An 11,131-nucleotide genomic window follows, 5' to 3' on the forward strand; every position below is an offset into this window, starting at 1 on the left:
CTCCTCTCCTCTCCTCTCCTCTCTGCACTGCCTCTTAAAGAAGGAGGCTGTGGATGTATCTGCGCTCCTCCCGTGTTGCGTTCATGGCACAGGTTCCAACTCGCACTGCTCTCTCAGTTCTTTTGGGTTTTCTTTTTTTTTTTTTTTAAATTGTGCTCCCTTTCTCTCTCTCTCTCTCTCTCTCTCTCTCTCTCTCTCTCTCTCTCTCTCTCTTTCTCTCTTTCTCTCTCTCTTCCCTCCCCTTGGCTTTGGGCAGACTGTGACTCGAGCTCTGCCCTGCGCGCAATTTGGTTAAAGGACCAGTAGCCCCCCCCCAGCAGGGATTATCCTCCCGTCCAATCAGGGGGGCGTTTTAATTAACTCCAGCCTACTCCCAGTTTCAATCATGATGTGATAATTGACACGTTGCCCAGACACAGACTATACTGTTATAACCACCTTTTAACCAGGTCTATTGTGAAGCATTTAAATAAACTTATATATATATATGTGGGGCGGCTGGTAGTGGAGAGCAAGGTAGTTCTCCAATCAGAGGGTCGGTGGTTCGATACCCGGCTTCGGCAGTCGATGTGTCCTTGGGCAAGACACTTAACCCCAAGTTGCTCCTGAAGGCTTGCCATCGGTGTGGACTGGATGATGAATGTTAGTTAGAGTCTGATGGTGGCACCTTGCATGGTAGCCTGTCATCAGTGTGTGAATGGGTGAATGATATGTAATATACTACTGACTGTAAGTCGCTTTGGAGAAAAGCGTCTGCTAAATGACTGTAATGTAATGTAATGTAATATATATGATATTTATGATATTTATGATATGTTCAGCCAGCATGAGCTCAGTGCAAACCTTCATTACATTACATTACATTACATTACAGTCATTTAGCAGACGCTTTTATCCAAAGCGACTTACAGGAAGTGTATTCAACATAGGTATTCAAGAGAACTACTAGTCACCAGAAGTCATAAGTGCATCTCCTTTCTTAAACAAGCATCTAAGAGCATAAACCAGAGCAAAAGTATAGTGCAGAGGCAAATTACTACGGAAACAATAAGTGCAACAGACTAATACGAATATAATAAGTGCTACAAACTAATACGAATGCAATAAGTGCTACGAGGAAGGCTCAGGGTAGGGTCATGTCCATCAGACAGGTAGGTGGATATAAAGTGCTCACCTGTCTGAGGAAGATCTCTAGATTAGAAACAAACAAGGAGAGATCAAGTAAGTGAGGAGGAGGAGGAGGAGGAGGAGGAGGAGGAGGAGGAGGAGGAGGACGAGGAGGAGGACACTGGTGGAACATAAGGATGCTGTGAGGTTTGACCTCCTGGTTCCTTATTTTCTGATTATATTAGATTCAAAAGTTATTTTTTGGTTTTTACAAAGCACTGGTTCCGGCTCCACAGATCGTCTCAGACATGTTGTCAGTCAGATCTCTCACAAGGTTACAAGGTGGAAAAATCTCCCTCCGTGTGCCCGGAGCACTCTCTAAATCCAGCAACATGGCTTTTGATATTTGTGCAACTAAAGAATGGAAAGAAAAGTTTGCACGCTGAACTTGGACTTTGCTCTGACACAGTGCTGTTTTAAAACCAAACCCAAAGACCTTCCTTTTCTGAGAGAAACACTGTATTTGTACAATTGTTTGTATGTGTTTTTCTGTTTTATTTGCACATTTTGCTGCTTCTTTTGTTGTTGTTTTGTTTTTATTCTAAGCACTGCTTTTTCGTATGATATGGTGCTAAACAAATACATTTGAAATGAATTGATACAGGCTTTGCTTTGGATCTGTGCATGTAAACATCAGAGATATAGACGGAGGAAATGGCAGACTGTAGTCTTTGCTTGGTTAGTCTGCTCTGGACAAATCAATAAGCTCATACTGGAGGAAACCAATCACTTTGCATGCTAGCACAGTCAGCTATGACACCGTAATGCTGCAGGGACAAGTGACACTCTGTCATCTTCAGCATCTGATCAGAGAAAGACTTGTAGCTTCAGTATTTGTCCGTGCATTCAATGAGTCATATCTCATGAGCGTTATAAACTGCTATTAATACTTTTAAAGATAATATTAGAGGTTAGGACTATTTTGCATCAAACTATACTGTGTGTTAACTGTCCAATAACCATTGTACCATACTATTTAGTATACCAGATATTTATTTAGTATCCCCCAATAGACAGTATGTTATATCTAGTATGTCAGAAATACCAGGATGTTCTACTGGAGCCCGTCGCATCTTGCAGTGTGCAAGCCAGCATGCTTTTCTGGCCCACAATCCTCTCTGCAGAGTGGGTATGTGTGCAAGAGGGTCAAAGTTCAAGGTGCAATGACAAACTGGTACGTAACAATTGATTGCTTACGTCATGCATCAGTTCGTACTTTGTAAGGGGAGAAGCAGAATGCACTAAAAGTAAAAAAGTAAACGATTTGGAACGCAGTGAAAATGATGCCAGAGGCAATAAAAAAAAGTCACTGAACTCACCGCTGAGTCAAATATTATTATTAAGGCCCTGAGGTTAGTTAATCTGTATATCTGACATAGCACCCAGATAATACAATAGCTAATCTCTTGTTTTTGGTAAGTAAAAGGTCTCCTGAGGCTCAGAAACAGGTGTGCTAAATATGAAACTTAATAGAGAAGGTGAGGCTGCCTCTCAGTGTCCAATGTGGAGCATCACACTGAAATGAGCTGAAGCTTGACTTTAACTATGGCTCCCTGCAGCAGGTTGAATGCTTTATTCTTGTGGAAAATTGTTTAGAGGATGCTGCCACCTTGTGGATAAGAGGTGAAACTTCATGTGCAGTGCTTGACCTCTCGTGACCTCTCGGATGATCACAACCACGTGAAAACTAGAGATTGAGGGCATTCAGAGCATGTGGCTTTTGCAAAAAAAAAAAAAGAAGAAATATCCAGATTTCAAAGGTTTTTGATACCAGATCACAGCATGGGTTTTTCTATGGTGTTCTTCATGGTTTGGTGTCTTAATGTGCTATTTTTGATAGTGTTTATCAGTTTCGGATTTGTAAAAAATGCTAAATATGACACAAAATCTATGTCATAAATGGTATTAACCCCTAAAATGTGCTGCAATAACTTATGAGACATAAGTGAGCACTGGATACTTTCATCAAAAGGTAATAAGCCCTTTTACACTTTCACAGTTTTAATTAGGTTAGTATTTCTTTCATTACTGATGACTAGAACAACTCGACACACACAGTGGAGCTGCATCTCAGTTTGTTCTGCAGGTTCCCAGCTTTTCAAATGATGTTTACCACTTCGATGTGGCATTTACTGTTGACCAGCTATCTCCTCCTAAAGATCCTCTGTGCCCCCCCAAAAGTAATCTTTTAAACACAACAGTAGAGAAACGTCTCTACTTCTCTACAGACAAATGTGAAAACAGCACTTTGGTGTCAGACTCTGCACGTACATCATTCTGCACCGTGAAGGTAAAACATCCAAGTCAAGTAACAATAAGCAAAACACATTTATGTCTAATGGAGGAGGATTACAAATGGTGGAACAAAATTCTCATAAAAATGTCGGTCTCCTTTTTATGAAATGGCTAATTTGAGGACTTTGATAACATCATCACACATGAATACAATGGATCGCCCTCGGCTTTCCAGTCATGCCCAATTAATGCACTTGGAAGACTGTTTAGGAACCCCATTATACAGAAACACTCAAATACACCTTTTTTAGAAAAGGAGAAAATATTAAAGATTCATACTGCACGCAAAAAGAGTCAGGATTTTGCCTAAACTGCTTGGGATTATCAAAAAAAAAGCATGTCTGTAAAGTGGGGACTTGTGTGTTTCCATTGAACCCACTTTAATTCACATATCACCTTAATCAGCCACATTCAAAGCCATCATGACCTTGTTGGTACCGATGGATTCATTACGTTTTATTTGATACCAGTATCAATATAACTACAAAACACACAGTCTCTTAAAGACAGCAATGTTGGCGGGTCTCTGAGGATTTCTATTTAATTTCACAATTTTATCATTTAATAAACATATCATAGAAGCAGACAGAGTTTTTATATTTCTATTTAATTTACATCACATTACATTACAGTCATTTAGCAGACGCTTTTATCCAAAGCCACTTACAGGAAGTGTATTCAACATAGGTATTCAAGAGAACTACTAGTCACCAGAAGTCATAAGTGCATCTCCTTTCTTAAACAAGCATCTTAAAGCATAAACCAGAGCAAAAGTATAGTGCAGAGGCAAATTACTACGGAAACAATAATTGCAACAAACTAATACGAATATAAGGATAAGTGCTACAAACTACTACGAATAGGATAAGTGCAGTAAACAAATACGAATACAATAAGTGCACAAACTAATACGAATGCAATAAGTGCTACGAGGAAGGCTCAGGGTAGTACTTCTTGAAGAGGTGAGTTTTCAGCCTGCGTTAAAGATGGGCAGCGACTCTGCTGTCCTGACGTCAGTGGGGAGTTCATTCCTCCACTGAGGGGCCAGTTCCTGGGAGAACCTTTTATAAAAGGTTTAATTTAGAAACCACCCACGCTTTCTTCCAAAAAGGGTTCTTTACCTGAAAAAGGTTCTTAATGGAACCCTAAGTCTTAGTAAACAACCGTTGAATAACTCTTTTTACTTAAAAAAGGGTTCTGCAGAAGCTAATTCTTCTGAGTAGAACCTCAGCCCTTCAGGAAGAACCTGTTTGGAACCCTACTTACTAAGAATGAAGTCGTTGTCTGCATATAAAATAGTATACATATTAAAGTTGTTGCATATTAAATGTTATATACTACTCATACTTGTTGTATATAAACTCTACATACCTCTTTGATGACACAGAAATGCTGGTCAAACGTCTTGATTGGTATCATTAATTCTTATTATCAATAACATGTGTATTGCTAAATTGTTTTCATGAATGCATTTCAATGAATTTCATTTCCTTTCTCTGTGGTTGTGTGTCTAGCTTTGAATCAGACAGCAAAAAAAACAACCGAGCAAGAACCCTGTGGCATCGATTATCCAGGAGAAAGCAACAAAGACGAATGCGTTCATGGAGCATTGATCAATAACAACCAAATCAAAGGGAACAAAAACAACTGACAACAAAGGTTTGAACTGAATATGACGTTATACCAGAAAACACACAATCTATGTGATTAAAAGAGAAATAACCTTCAACAACATGACTAAAAACTCTAAACAACATGAAATAAAAGCATGTGAAATGTGTTGGTTTTTTGATATTGAAACTGAAAGTTTTAATCTCCATAAAAAAGACAATTGGCCTTTTTCACAGCAGACTTGTTGATGAAAGGTACAGGTGTAATTAATAACATTAACAATGGCTCTGCTCTAATGCCACATTCCAGACTAAATGCTCAACTCGTAAATTTTAGAATACCACTGCAGGTCGTAGTTCCTACTTGTGAATTTGGGCAAATCCATCTACAGCAACTTCACAAAGAAGAAGTTGTCTGACATCGAACAGCAATGAAGCACACATTTTAAATGGTAAACCAACTAAAACACAACATTTGCCTGATTTATTTTAAATAAAACATACCCTCATATACTAAAACCTGTTCTGCACGTAAATTAATGTCAACGTATGTCGCTAACGTTATTGATTAACTGGTTACGGACAACAATTTCTGAAAGTTGTCTTTTCTGCACAAAAGTCTTTTGGGAAAACGTTAAAAATGCCCTAAAACATGTGGAGGCAGAAAGGTACATTTTTGTTTAAACTCACCAAAGAAACATTGGAAGTTGGAAATTTCAACGGGGAATATTCCGACCTCTGAGCTGTCTGTAACGCAGCAACAACAATACCAGCACTCTGAAGCTGAAGAAGCTAAATGGAATTCATTTGATCATTTACACCTGTGCTCTACTGAGATACTTCTTCAGTCAGCATTTTGGCTCTTCTGGTTCCTCGTCTCCAAAACAATGTGTTTTTGGTTAGATGTCTGGAAAAAGGTCTGTGGTTAACACAATCTGAGGGGATTTTAAGGTTTTGTTCTGCAATATCAAATACTTCAGTGAATTTTGACGAGTGTAAAAAAAGGTGGTTGCTAACAAGTGGCTAAATGACACGACTTAATGTCATCACCGCGTCACAGCCTCGTCTTTTATACTTGCTCTTATGTGACCATATTGTAGTTTGTTTATAGCCTAACGTTCCATTTTTACTTCTGCTGATTGCATTCATGCTTCAAAAAAATCGCCTTATTTTCTGCAATAATACAAAATCCAACGGAAACATGCCGTTGGTTTTTTGTCGAGGGAACCAGTGCGATGCTAACTTCCTGGTTGGCCAACAAAAATACTTCATCCCTGCTCCTCTTTGTATATCTGCTTATGAGGCGCCATTTTTAATCACACATTTTCTATGAGATGCTGCTTTACGTTAGAGGAGAGGAAGATAACTTTCAGATGAGAAACATCACAGAAATCTATCAATTGTGTTTGTACTACCTATATTAAGATGACCTGTTGTTTGACACAAGTATGATTTGGGTTCTTGTTCTTTATTAAGAATAAATTGTAAAATGCTGAATTACATTCATGGGAAATTTACTCATTTAATTTATGAGGGGATGTTAGTCAATATTGTATATATGGTAATGTATTAGACCTGTACTGTTAAGTCAATGTAATGTCTCTAAAATGAATTAAAACATGTAATGTCCTCTAAAGTGATTAAAACACGGCCTTGTGTGTGTGTGTGTGTGTGTGTGTGTGTGTGTGTGTGTGTGTGTGTGTGTGTGAGAGAGAGAGAGTTTCAAGCTAGCACTGCAGCATCAGTTCTCTTCATCACGTGATCATTTCCCCTCAAACACCCACATGATGATGTTCAGGACTTTGTCCAGCAGATGGCAGAAAAGCCCACGAGTTGACGAATGAAATGCTCCAAACACATGATGGACAACACACCATGTGTACATCAGTCAATAAAAAAGCAATGAAGGATCAAATAAGGACATTTTTTGACCTTTCATTTTGTTTAATCCAACCAGGAGACATCTTGATTTAAATAATCATGTTAATGTGGCAAAAAAACTAAAACTATGTGCAAACAAAATGCAATGATTGTAAGCAAATAAACAATTATTGATCTACATACAAAAAATGTAAAAACCATCCAGTGCAGGGCCATGAAGGTAGAATTGTCCCTCTCCAGTCCCTTGTGACCACTTCCCCTAGTGTTCACCTGACATCACTACACACAGTCCTCACCTTTTTTGTTTCTCAACTTAGCACTAAAAGCTTCTGGTTCACAGAGAATGGAAGAAACGCAAAAGTGTCAACGCACAGACTAATAATACACGATGCTTTTAAAAGTCGGTTGCTGCGGCTCTGTGTCGCCATGGCAACTGCAGGCTCAGCCGCCATACAATGGTGGCACATCACATTTGTGGGGGGGGGGGAGAGTTTTCTTCGTTGCAGTGACAGAAGAGCACCATCGTGGGGCAGAAACGTTACTCTTCTGGTCCTGAGAATAAGGGGATGCTGTCATATTTTTGACAGGAACAATGCATGTGTGCACGTGTGTGTGTGTGTGTGTGTGTGTGTGTGTGTGTGTGTGTGTGTGTGTGTGTGTGTGTGTGTGTGTGTGTGTGTGTGTAGAAGCGTTGCAGATGCAGTCATGCTGAGCTGTAAATGTGCTGCATCAACCTTTCACTGTCACCGTTACCGTGTTTGTCCCGTGGACGCCGTGGAACGAGAGCGTTGTGTGAGAACGGGAGACGTGTTTCAGTGTCAACTGGTGTTGGTATTCAAAGTTCCACCAGGTCTTGATTATTGCTAATATGTTTTATATCCCGGACCCAGCAGGATCCACACAGGAGGGGTTTTCTCTCCAGGCTGTCTGTCATTTACTAATTTTCAACCCCACCGTGTTTCCCCCCCGCTGTCTGACTCTCTCCCCCCTTTTCTCATGCATACACTCCTTCTCTCTCTCTCCCTCTCTCTCTCTCACACACACATCAAAGTGCTGCTCTGAGTAAAGATGGAACAGGCCCCTTTGATCTCTCCCTGTCGGCTCTGATTAATGTGTGGATTTACAGTGCAGACCTACAGGGACCTGGCAGCCATGACACCCCCTTCTGCTGCACTGGAATCTAGTTTTCCTCGAAAAACCAATCACGGCCCTTGATTTTTTTTTCATTCGCTGCTCCAATCGGGATGCTTCTCACACTCGCACGAAACAAATCTCAAGCGCTAACGCTCATTCGACCTTAAGCGGACAACGCAAAGTGTCTAAAATAAATCACAAATAACAGGACAACAAAAATACTGGACCAATCAGAGAGACTTCACAAAGTCTGCCTTGTAAAAAAAACCCAAAAAAACCTTTCCTCCCAATCCAAACCCTTTGTTTCATCTCAGAAGAGACAGAAAGTTGCATGACATATCTGAGGACTGGTGTGCTACATGTTTAATTCAGCCAGCCTTGGCAGCCCTCTGCAATGGTGGGTACAGTGCTGGTGTTTGGTGGGAGGCTCGCTGACAACGACGACGACGGAGCAAATGTCGGAAAAAATGTAGCAGCGAGCATCGAGGGAAGTGTTTGCACTGCACACATTGCACATTGCACATTGCGCCTACGTTTCATCACAAGCCAAAACCAAAATAAGCAAGCAATGTTCACACTCTTTACTCGGTCTTTGCTCATTTTTTACCCCTAAACCCTCTCTCCTTCATGTTCTTCCTCACTCCGTATCTCTTTTCTCTACAAATTTTTGCCTCCCCGTTTTGCCGCAGTGCAATGCAGATTTCTCACAGCGTGGAGGTATGTTAGAGATAGGCGGGGTACCATGAATAATTGTTGAAGATATTTTTACTCTGACCCACTTTGGAGTCTCTTTCGCCCCCCTTAAAGGTGCCGCAGCTCTACTCTGTCTTGAGTCAACATTAGGATGTTTCTAAATGAGTCCCACAAACAAATAAACCAATTTAAAGGGTGAGTTTTGTGGTTTTAGCCCCCAAATCTATCTCTAGAGCTATCTAAGAAATATTTGACTTGTTTATAACCAGCATAGTCTACCTGTGTTAACACAATGACCACTCATCAGCTATATCGAACGATAGTTTGGACCATGCGTAAAAACTTTGTGTGAATTTGAGCGGTCCAGCACATTTACCAGCTAGCCACCAGACTGCAGGGCAAGCTAATGGGATCGAGTGGAATTAAAGCTATCGATGTTTCATTATTCCCTCCAACTATCAAGCATAATGCTTCATAAAACGTTTTGATATAATTGTGTTGATGCTATATGTGTATCATCTTTTGCAGTGAATGAAAAAGGTACCAACTCTTTCAAATTTTGTATAATGACAGTAGCATGAATAAGAAATACAAAAGCCGTGTTTGAATCAGTTATTAACACCATTAATACAAACGTTTGTTGCACAGTAGCCTACTCTCTGGACTCTCATTTTGGAAATGGTAAAGGTTGTAATTCTTTCATTTTGATGGATGGTTATTTTCGTAACATAAAAGCCACACAGGCAGATAACAAGACAGTCATTTCTGTGTCCCTGCTTGTACATAATGTTTATTTTTTGCTGGTATGCTAGAGTGTTACTTCCTGGTTAAAACCTCATTCTCAAAATCAACCTGCTACAGTGGAACAATGGACTAAAACACTGAGACAGGTGTACATAACCGAAGAAATTACTAAACAACAGCCAAATATAAGGAGATACTTTTGTGCAGAGATGAACTCCTGTAATTCTGTATCAGGCTGAAAGAAGGAATATGTCATTTTTGTTTCATCTTGCTTGGACAATTTATTAACATAATGTTTTTTTCCTTCTCAAGAACTTTAACTATCAATTGAAAATGTTGAATGAGCTTTGCTGTCAAGGACAATCAAGATTGTATCTGATAAATGTATTTGATTAATACTAAAAACAATGTATTTAAAAAAAGAAACTCATTGAAAATCCTATTGACATTCAGCATGATGTAAATAACTCAAGCCTTGGTAAAGAGCCTTACTCAAGAGTATATTGTGTGTTCACTCCATCAGTATAGATAAGGACTTTTTTAATTATCTAATTTCTAATATTTCAGTTTTGTAAGTGGCCCTTATCGAAAAAAAATGACCTCAATCATCTCGGGTTAAACATCGAGAGCTTTTAGTTTTAAGTCTGCAATGATTACAGCTCAAAAGTGGATACATGTCATGAGAAGAGAGTGTTGAATGTTATGATATGAACATAACTTAGTTATGATGAACCCAGTAAATAATGCCGTTAGGACTGTGAAGATTGTTGTTTGTTTTAAAATCCTCAGTGTAACAATGTCCTCACCATCATGAAATCCAGCTTCCATTATAAGTAATTAGAGGCTCCTTTATCCACACCGGTCTCAAATTGGTTACAAATAACTTTCATGAAGTGAAAAAACTGTTAAAACTCTAAAGTTGTAAGATGAAATACACGCACAACTCCCAGACCGGACAAAGCGTTGGTAGAGACCTGTCAATCACTGTGTAGCCCCGCCCTAAAGCATACCCTGCTTTATGGTCTGTTTGACTCTAAATGGAGCATCATTTACTAAATGAACATCATGCTGTATTGAAGAAGACTTGAAACTAGAGATTGAGACCATAAACTCATGTTTACAATGTTTACTGAGGGAATAAATCAAGAGAGAAGTAGAGTCATTTTCTCATAGACTTCTATACAACCAGAGGAGTCGCCCCCTGATGGACAGTAGAGAGAATGCAGGTTTAAGACACTTCAGCATTGGCATAGTTCACCACAAACACACACAGACACACACACACACACACACACACACACACGCACACACAGGTGCATGAGTGAAGTCATTCACATGTAAATGCAATGGGAAATAGGGAAATAACTGTGATAACAAATATATGCACTCAAGGCAAGGTAGGTATTTTTATAGCACTTTTCAACTACCATGTAATTCAAAGTGCCTTACATAAGACATAAAAGGCTAGAAAAGACACATGGCTATATAAAAAAGACATATTAAAAAAACACCATTAAATAGGTTTTTAAAAGAGTAGAATAAAACATAAGATAAAAAATAACGCAAAATAGAGAAAATGTGCAGTGCAGTTACAGTGCAAGATATGA

This window comes from Anoplopoma fimbria, chromosome 12, assembly GCF_027596085.1.
Source record: "Anoplopoma fimbria isolate UVic2021 breed Golden Eagle Sablefish chromosome 12, Afim_UVic_2022, whole genome shotgun sequence".
Classification (NCBI taxonomy): Eukaryota; Metazoa; Chordata; class Actinopteri; order Perciformes; family Anoplopomatidae; genus Anoplopoma; species Anoplopoma fimbria.